General features: G+C 34.0%; 1 long non-coding RNA gene across 1 annotated transcript; it reads left to right on the top strand.

The window, feature by feature from the left end:
* Nucleotides 1–4,350: 4,350 nt before the first annotated feature.
* On the top strand, nucleotides 4,351–7,023 carry LOC127873735 (uncharacterized). The gene is made up of 3 exons (XR_008046353.1): nucleotides 4,351–4,441; nucleotides 5,154–5,215; nucleotides 6,890–7,023. It is a non-coding gene; the product is annotated as an uncharacterized LOC127873735 (long non-coding RNA).
* Nucleotides 7,024–9,642: the final 2,619 nt, after the last annotated feature.

Here is a 9,642-nt window from a genome sequence, read left to right as displayed (position 1 = left end):
GTTAAGGTGCATGAATCGTTCATCATTAGTTCATGAACCAAATCATAACTCTTTCTTGATTTAAAGGTGCATGAATCATTCATCATTAGTCATGAACCAAATCATGAATCTTTCTTTAATAAATTATGTAACTGTCTTGTTCATGAACCATTCTTCACTGGTTCTGAATGCATGTTCATGAACCATTCATGCACTTTAGTTCATGAACTTGCTCTCATCAATTTCACAAACTAATCATGAGCCTGTTCATGAACTGTTTGTAAAAATCATGAATCATTCATGAATTCATGAACTTCAGCTCGCAGGGGATATTAGAGTTGCAAAATTGATGAATTGGGAATCTTGAAGTTTTTATGCATTTTATCTATCATTAGGGCTACATGTATATTCTGCTCACAAGCATTTTAAGCTTAGGTTTTAACAAAAAAACTCTTATTGTGATGATATTTTGACAATCATAACATGTCATGTGAAAATTGTGTAATTGCCACTTCAGTAGAATGTGCCTGTCCATGGATTTTTTGAAGCATTATAATCACTGAGGTTGCATAAAATGATATTAATAATTGTGTTTCGCCCTTTAAAGTCTCACAAGCCCTGGACAGTAATTTTTTGTATGAAACATTTTCAGTGATATCAATTAATAACAATTTTTAAATAATAATAATGAATTATCAAATTATATGTTTAATTCCAAAGAGGTGATAATCAGATCAAGTCAAAAACTATCTCTCCTCCCAGTGACACAGGCACAAAGTTACATTTAACTAAAAGTAATCGCTCAAACTCTATTAACGATGGTCATTGTTTCTTTCTTTAATCGTTTCCTGTAGTATTTGGCATTAAAAAATCTCTGTATAAGATGTTATATGTTTCACTGTTGTTGTTAAAAGTAAAACAATAAAGAGTTTACTTGCTATAAACCTATTTCTGTTTTCAGCTGTAAAATTGCATAAAAGAGCCCCTGGCTAAGGTGTATCATGTTAAGTAGATTATTTGTAACGATTTACAAAGACAAAATCTGGACCCATTGTTTTCAGTTTGACCCATTGGTTTCAAAATATGCGAGTCCCAGGACTCATTGATGTAGGTTTCAAAATGAATCACTGGGACCCCACTTGCCTTGATATCAGTCCTTACTCTACTTAAAGTACTTATGATTCATAAAGGATTTACTTTCAGTACAGTGTAATTTTGCCCACTAAACAAAGACTTTTTAGATATTAAAGAATAGTTTAGTACCGTCTGTAATACTATTTTATTGCCTAAATTAAACGCTTCCATGGGCAAAGATCTTCTTTCAAGCATTAGTCATCTTACGGCAAGTATACAAGGTAATATAATTTCTGATTATTTTCATCAATATTTGAAATAGTTTCTTGGTGCAAATATTTGAAATAGTTTCTTGGTGCAAAAATCCATGATTGGCTGATGGCCAAATGATAAAAACTACGGCAAATGTGATTGTCAGAGAGATTTTGTGGCCTATAATTCCAATGAACGAATAGGGCTACAGAAATAGGCCATTGCTTATACAGTCAATAAATAAAAGTCCACTTTATATTTGCTATTTTCTTCCTATTCTGAGGAATGAGTTTCAAATACCTTTATAAATTTCTATATTTAAGTTGAACACTTAATTAACGAAACAACATTTTTCAAGCCACAGTCAAGTGAAGTTATTTAAGAGGGAATCAAATGATTCTTAGTGCTCAATGTTACAAAAACATGTGTAAATTGCTTTTTTCAGATTCTTTGCTTAGAGCACTGAAAGTACAGTAACTGATTTACAATTCTTCAACAATACAGACACTTGCATCTCTCTACACTGATGAACCACTGAAAGAGGCAGCAGAAGTTACAGTGGAAGCTTCAATCATCTGACATTTGTGCTCATACCATACTGATTCCACTAAGGTGCTTTGAGCTGAGCATGCCATCTATGAAGTTGGGTCGATAAAAAAGGAAACATCAGTCTGGCTTTGACCAATTTTCACTTTGCGGAAAAGACTCTGATCAAGCTAAAAATATTGATATGGCACCTTTGTGATTAACCCTTTGCATGCTGGGAAATTTGTCATCTGCTAAAATGTTGTCTGCTGAATCTGTAAAATTAGCATTTTCTTCGATTTTTTCAAAGAATACTATCAGAATAGCAAACAGTTTGGATCCTGATGAGACGCCACATTCTGTGGTGTCTCATCTGGATCCAAACTGTTTGCAAAGGCTTTTAAAATTCAGTTCCAGTACTGAAAGAGTTAAGGTTCATGTAGAGGCTTCATTCTGAAACATGTGGGACCCCTAGCATTGAACTCAAATTTGACTAAAGGAAGAGTGCCACATTGATAATGTATACATATATGCTTTAAGGATGTTTTTCCTTCAAACTGCTACCAATTTGTACATCAACGTATCATAACATCCTCAAAATCAATCAAAATACAAAGCGATTTTAACACTAAAATATACATTATTTTCAAAAATCTGAATCATGTTTATTCCACGTATTTCGGCGGAAAATTATATAACTAGTGAATAATATCGACATTGACGAGGGCAAGTTACGCTTAAATAGTAAAAAAAGCTTGCATATCTAGAAATATCAAAACTCGAACACATGTCATTTCATCACCATGGGGGCAGCCATTTTTAAATTAATAAAATAGAAAGAAACATGCTAAAAACTCACTCATCGCCTAATTGACATTCCAAACGGTTGACGATGACAAATGCATTGGATTGTAATCTTTCGGTTGATGTTTGCAAACTGCACAATCAGACCTCATAAACACTCAAAAGAATAACTATGTAAGAAGCATTTCACCAATGTTTACAATCGTTGTCGAATCACATGTACTTTATTACCGGTATTGCGCATAAAATAGTACGCTTACAGACTGACAGAAAGATCGATACATTACTCCGTTCAATTCATCACGGTATATACTATTCTATTGATAATATATAATAATACATCGCTTTAACAATTTAAAGTAGAAATAATTCTTTTAAACGGAGTTTTGAATAACGAAAGTGAAAACAGCGGAAGTTGGATGGATATTCTGTGAGATGCACTTCGGCTCCAGAAAAACAATACAAATTAACTAAAAAGACGTGTGGGGGACAATTTTCAGCTGGAAAATATTTGAAATAGGGAAAGTGATGATATCTCTACGTGGTCATTTCTGTTATTTAGTGCGATCTCTTGCTGATTAATGTTAATAGTTGTTTACTAGTTGCCACCCAACTGTCAAAAAAAAGTATGTGTTATCTCAGGTATGTGTATACACATACCTGGTTTTCTCACCACTGCACGTGGTTTCGACCGATTTGTTTTGCACGTTTTTCTACGGATCACAGCGATGGCCACGCTTTCAAATGGGTAGAAGGAATCGAAATATAAAATCAATCGTTTTGCCAATTTCTTTATATTCCTTTACAATTTTATATGTCGTCTGCAATCTATTTCAATTTGAGATGGTTTAAATTTTGCAATTTGGTTGAGAGGTAAATAACAAATTGTTAAGCCTTTGAAATAGAATTGTGACTCTTATTATCCACCATACCTGGATTTTTAAAAAGTAGTTACGTTTTAGTTATTTTAAGAACTATGTTTAGGATATTTATCCAAAAAAGGCAGTTGAATAAAAACTCATTTGTTGTTTTATGACAATAATTTTCTGTGAAATGTTGCTAACTTGACCTAGTATATGTATATAGTTTTGTATTTATTCAACTTAAGGTAGTGCATATCCTTCCTAACTTTAGATTGAGATTTTGTAATTAGTGTAAAAAAGTATTGGTTTTAAACCAAAATATGAATAAAGCACACACATATTGAATGTCAAAAATGTGTTTATGTTATTCTATCCATCTTTAGCTTTAAAATGATATATAGTTTGACCATATTGTACCACATTCAATTAAGAAAAACCAACGCGAAGTTTTAATGAATTTTATCCCCCCCATGAACCTTAACAGAAATACTGGAGAGTGCAGCAGTGATTTCTGACTGACAGTTGCAGAACTTCTTCGCGATGGATCTGTTATGGTCAAGGCAGGACTTTCCAATCACACTTATATACATTGTGGATAACCTTAACACCAAAAATAAACAGGATGACATGGTTATAAGGTTACAATATACTAAAATATTTTGGAGTGCAATGCTTTACTCTCTAAAAACATGAACATCATTTATAAGAAGACACAATTCTCTGTAGGGGCACTTGCCATGGCTTTATTTTAGAATGATTCTTTGTGCATGTGGTAGGGAAAACATTGATGTTTAACAGAAATTCACTCTTTGCTTGAAGGTAACTGGAGACTACATGAGACTTTGACAGATTGCGGGAAACCCTTCTCAACTGGTACGAAGCCGGTAAATAGATGGCCATAAAACAGTGACCGCTGATTCGCGTCGAGTTCTTTCTTGCATAACGTATGACCCCCCTTTTTTATTGTTTAAATCATTGCGGCTTGGAACGCTCTTTAAGAAAAGGTATGGTTATGGGGATGTCTATGCGCAAAAGTTTGACTTTATTTTTAGTTAAAGTTATTGCTTTCACATTGAATTTGTGTAGGAAATCTTTTAGTATATTGTCACCTAAACTAACTCTAGGTAAAAATGAAATATCATCTGCAAGTGCCAAATATGACTGGGAAAGCTGATTTTTGGTCATTTCTTAGCAAAAGAGAAGAATATAAGTGCATTAAATGCATGAATTTAGATTATTTGACCTGGAATAGTTGTTTTTCAAGTTGACCCCCACCCTTATATAGCCGAATAAGGGCTAAAATTGCTTTCCGACGTAAATTCAAAGGCATTTTGGTTGACCGTGAAGCGTTAATGTGCAACATGACTTCAGAATTCAACGCCAGGGACTCCGTGATCCAGTAACGCAACAATAGCTTGTGCGTAAAGCATGAACATTCAAACAGAGCCCCATGTCACCGACATGGAATGGTGGACGTTTTTACAGTTTTGACAGTGCAGCAGACGCTTAACTGAGCCAGCTTTCATATTTAGTTCAATCATGAACATAACAAGCTTTATTACTTGCTATTATTCATAGAAATACACATAAAATACATAAATGCATTTTCATTTTTCATTTTATACCTATTTCTATCGGGTATTTTGACCTTTTCAGGTAGAGAAATGTCTGGGACTTAGCCGAGGGCAACTGGAGAAGGGTTGTTGATGGCAAAACAGGTAATTATACTAAATTATTATCATGTACACAAGCAAATAAGCATAGTTATGATGCTTAAGGTGTGAAATACTGTCATAATAAGGTTTGTGGTCACTCAAATCCTTGCCGTCGAGCAATTCCCGTGCAGTTTGTATTGATAGCTCCGCGTCCTGACACGTAAAGCTCGTGCTTTGTTGGCAGCGGAAGTTGGCACTTAACAGGTTTATCCTTGCTCCCAAGCATGTATGCAGTACATCTGAGTTGATATGCTACTTGTAACCCTACAATTAGCTTGTGTTTGGTATTGTTTTCTCACAAAATGCTTACAGTCATGGTCCCAGCTTGAAAGGATGTGGCGTCCGACTTAAACATAGGATTGTTGTAGCAAGTGTCCCCTTCATCATTTACCTTAGAGGGATCTTTTTGCCAAAATTTGGCATTTCAGCAACCAGTTTTGTTTTTTATTTGGTACATGCTTCTCTCATTCAGTGATTTAAGGGAAGTATTGACCTTATTCGCTTGTCTTTGCATACAAAGGTGACACGGATCAATAATATGTGTTGTGTTGAGAATTCTGCGGGAAGCTGTGTCCCCAGAAGAAGTACCAGAAAAACCTTTCAGGAAGCTTGCATTGATCTGAGCTGCCTTTCTGCCCCTGTTACAACATGAAACCTCATTTCTGAGCTTATAAGGCTTTCCTACATGTGTGTGTCTTGTTCATTTTTAACCTTTCCTTCCATTCTAAACCCCCAAAATGAGCATTCTTGTCTTTGGCTCGGTTATGAAGCCCCATTTTGACCATATTGCCACCATAAAAATAGTCAAAAATACTTATTTTGTGCCCAAAATATGAAAATTTGTATTCTCTTTGACCTCTTAATGAGAGCTGGCAGTGAATATTGACCATCTTCTGCAGTTTAAAGGCACCCATGACATTATATGCTAGAATATATCGTTGGCAGCTGGTAAACATTTTGGCTCCTAGCACCAAGGCGCTTTGAAGATTTCATGCTTTTATTGGTGCAAAACAACAAGTTATTGGAAGCTTATTGATTTCTACACTTCAACGTATCTTTGATCTCTCATTTTCACCAATTTTCTTATTGTCTGTGATGAAATTGGATTTTTTTTTGCTTTGAAATTGACATTTTTGGGGTGATTTAAAAAAAAAGAACAAAAAAGGCATTATCAAAACTGCTTTGAGTGAAAATATCTAACAAATTTATTCTTTCCCCACCCCGCATAAGCCTCACGTGCCTGTCCATTTGGTTTGTTTTGGTATTTTGTTGCACATATGGAACACAACAGCTTTAAATCTTAAAGGGACATGTAAGCTTTAACAGGCCTAAAATTGCCTTCTTCGGACCGAAAACACCCGCGTGTGAAAATATGATATAAAATGGCCAAATGGACAGATAATCCAGCCAAACTTAATATTTTGCTGCAATATGCATATGAAGATAATAATATGCAAGAAAAACACATTTTAATTAGAATAAATTTCTCCTTTAGGTTACAATATACTAAAATATTTTGGAGTGCAATGCTATACTCTCTAAAAACATGAACATCATTTATAAGAAGACACAATTCTCTGTAGGGGCACTTGCCATGGCTTTATTTTAGAATGATTCTTTGTGCATGTGGTAGGGAAAACATTGATGTTTAACAGAAATTCACTCTTTTGCTTGAAGGTTGGAGACTACATGAGACTTTGACAGATGGCGGGAAACCCTTCTCAACTGGTACGAAGCCGGTAAATAGATGGCCATAAAACAGTGACCGCTGATTCGCGTCGAGTTCTTTCTTGCATAATGTATGACCCCCCTTTTTTATTGTTTAAATCATTGCGGCTTGGAATGCTCTTTAAGAAAAGGTATGGTTATGGGGATGTCTATGCGCAAAAGTTTGACTTTATTTTTAGTTAAAAGTTATTGCTTTCACATTGAATTTGTGTAGGAAATCTTTTAGTATATTGTCACCATAATCAGACGCTGGGCTGGTACCAATTTTTAGTACAATTGCAGCAGTACATGAGGTTTCAGGACAATGCATAAAGGGAAATGCAGGATATGCTGGAAAAGATTGCTATTCCTAATTTTCAATGGCCAGCAGAATGTCTAGATGTTAATCAGAAACATTTGGTAGGAATCAGTAAAGCTTCAACTGCAGGCTCACATGGAAACATAAATGTTGACAAGTCCACTTATTAAAGGGGCCTTTTCACAGATTTTGGCATTTTTTAACTTATTCATTAAATGCTTTATATTGATAAATGTAAACATTGGATCGTAAAAACTCCAGTAAAAAATCAAGAATAAAATTAAAAAAAGGAAAAGAACATTGCCCAGAGCAGGTTTCGAACTAGTGACCCCTAGAGTCCTGCCAGAGTCCTGAAGTAAAACCGCTTTAGCCTACTGAGCTATTCCGCCGAGTACACATACTTGGTGTATTTTATACCTTATATAAGCAATCTTCGTAGTTTCACAAAATTTAACGACAAAAACAGAACTCTCCAAATTATTCAATCGTTTCGCGTTGCAATGCTTTATAATTTTTAGGTTTTAAAATCGTCAAAAGATGCATATAATGGCTATATTAGACCATGGTAAATGTTCAGTATTACTGTTTCCTCACAAATATCATAACTAAAACGAAAATTTACGAATCTGAAACAACTTTTTTCAATTTTGTCAATTTACCAAAGCGTGAAAAGATCCCTTTAATATGGTCATATTGGGAAGGTTACCTGTAAGCTCCATGGGTAAATTGTAAAGACATTAGTGTGAAGCTGTCATGTAGTTCTAGCAGTGTTAATGTGGACATATGCATAATTTAATTTATTCAAATTAATGTTATGTATTTTATGCTTTCTGATGGTTTATAGAGAAATATCAGTGAATTAAAACTGAAAATTTCACTGTTTCAAACAGTGAAAATTAACAGTGAAAATTATCAATAATTTAAACTGTTTACTGTCCCAGCGAAATTCTTTAATTAAACTCTTAAAAATGTATATAAACTGTGAAAAAAAAGCATAAAATAAAAAGGAAATTTGTTGGATTTGGTGGAATATTGATTTTAATTCACTCATGATAATAGAAAATATATGTTTTCATGAGTGGCGCATTCACTCTTGAGTGCGGCACTTGTGAAAATATTATTTTTTATTATCACTCGTGAATTAAAATCGATAATCCACCAAATTCAACAAATATCCTCTATATAATTGTGGGAATTTTGTAAATTTATGGGTGGAGGCGGTTTATCATGTGTTGTTGTTTTTTCAGAACTTCTATTTGTTACGAAATTCTGAAAAAGATTTCTGTAATTGGCTAAAATGCTTTCATGATTTTTACTAAACTATATTAATGTTTAATTACAATCTCACATTATAAAACATGAAATGGACTAAATAAAATTTCATGACTTCACAAACATGCCAACGGTTTTACAAAAATACCTTCCGCTAATGAAGATTTTTTCTGTGAATTTCAACTTTTTGAGTTTCAATTGTATGTTATAGAGAGGCAAACTTTAGCTGAACACTTATTTTTAGTTTAGTTAGAATTTCTGAACAAGGAGTGTGGGGCTAAATTGGCCATAAAGGGAGTTGAGCTTCAACCACAAAACTTGAGCATAGTTCTATTTCATTTTAAAATACTTTTTTAAACATCCGCTTCAGAATCATTTTGAGCATAAAATCAATCTCGCTAAAAGGAGACACAAAAATCCATCATTCCCCTTGAAAATTTACAGCTGTTACATATTAGATGATTTATCCTATAGATGATCAGCAAATAATTAATTGCACATTATATTAAGACCTCCAGAGGGAAAATTACATGAGATAGTATGATGCAGGTTCTTCTTTATAATTTTACATGCACATTTATCATGTTTAAAACCCTTGAGGAATGGAATATGGAATAAAATAATCTCACTGAACATTTTAATTAGTGTCAAACTTCAGCGCAAGGGATGTCAATAGCCTGAGTCTTGAACAGGAAACAATAAAATTCATACCGTACTCCCTTAGGTATTTTTTCTTCACTGAAACATTTAATTTATGTCTAACAATTAAAGTGAAGGCAGGGTTGAGGCTTTTACAGGGAACAATAAAATTCATCTGGCCTTCCCAAGTAGGATAAAAGAGAATATATTTTATGGCAAGTGAAGTGCACATTATTGTCTTAAACCATGGTTTAACAGTTAACTATATAGTTTAGAAACTTTGAACCAGAGTTCAAAATGCCGTTTGCACATTAATTCATTAAACCCAAATTCATTGGTCCTCTCTTAACTATAGGGTTAAGAGACTTTGAACTGCGGTTCAAATTCTTAAACTGCGGTTCAAAGTCTTTTATCCCATCATCAGACGTGCATTGTCAAAATAAACCACTGTGGAATAAATTTTCCTCTATTTCAGCAGTGCTGAAATATAGCT

The sequence above is a fragment of the Dreissena polymorpha genome, chromosome 3, assembly GCF_020536995.1.
Source record: "Dreissena polymorpha isolate Duluth1 chromosome 3, UMN_Dpol_1.0, whole genome shotgun sequence".
Classification (NCBI taxonomy): Eukaryota; Metazoa; Mollusca; class Bivalvia; order Myida; family Dreissenidae; genus Dreissena; species Dreissena polymorpha.
The sequence above is the reverse complement of the archived record's forward strand: the minus strand, read 5'-3'. Positions and strand labels throughout refer to the sequence as shown.